The sequence below is a fragment of the Galeopterus variegatus genome, unplaced genomic scaffold (assembly GCF_000696425.1).
Source record: "Galeopterus variegatus unplaced genomic scaffold, G_variegatus-3.0.2 Scaffold235, whole genome shotgun sequence".
Lineage (NCBI taxonomy): Eukaryota > Metazoa > Chordata > Mammalia > Dermoptera > Cynocephalidae > Galeopterus > Galeopterus variegatus.
The window spans coordinates 48,600-49,052 of NW_007726346.1; positions in this window are offsets into that span (position 1 = coordinate 48,600).

The window sequence follows — 453 nt, forward strand, 5'->3', positions numbered from 1 at the left end:
TCAACATATGAAGAAACAGAAAAATGTAAAGCATTCTCAAAAGAAAAGAAAATCAAAGAAGACTGACAATGAGATGATCCTGAATATTGGAATGAGCAGAGAAGCATTTAAAGCAGTTTTTATAGGTTGCTCAAGGAAAAATGTACTTGTAATAAATAAAAAGATAGGAAATCTCAGCACATGAATATAAAAACTAGATGGAATTTCTAGAACTAAAAAATAAAGTAATTGAAAGAAAAAATTTCATTGGATGGGCTTAAAAGAACAATGATTACAGAAGAGTTAGTGATGTGGAGAACAGATCAAAAGAAAAACTCCAATTAAAGAAAAAAGAAGTGAATGGGCCTGCCCATGGCTCACTCGGGAGAGTGCGGTGCTGATAACACCAAGGCCCCGGGTTCGGATCCCATATAGGGATGGCCGGTTTGCTCACTGGCTGAGCGTGGTGCTGAC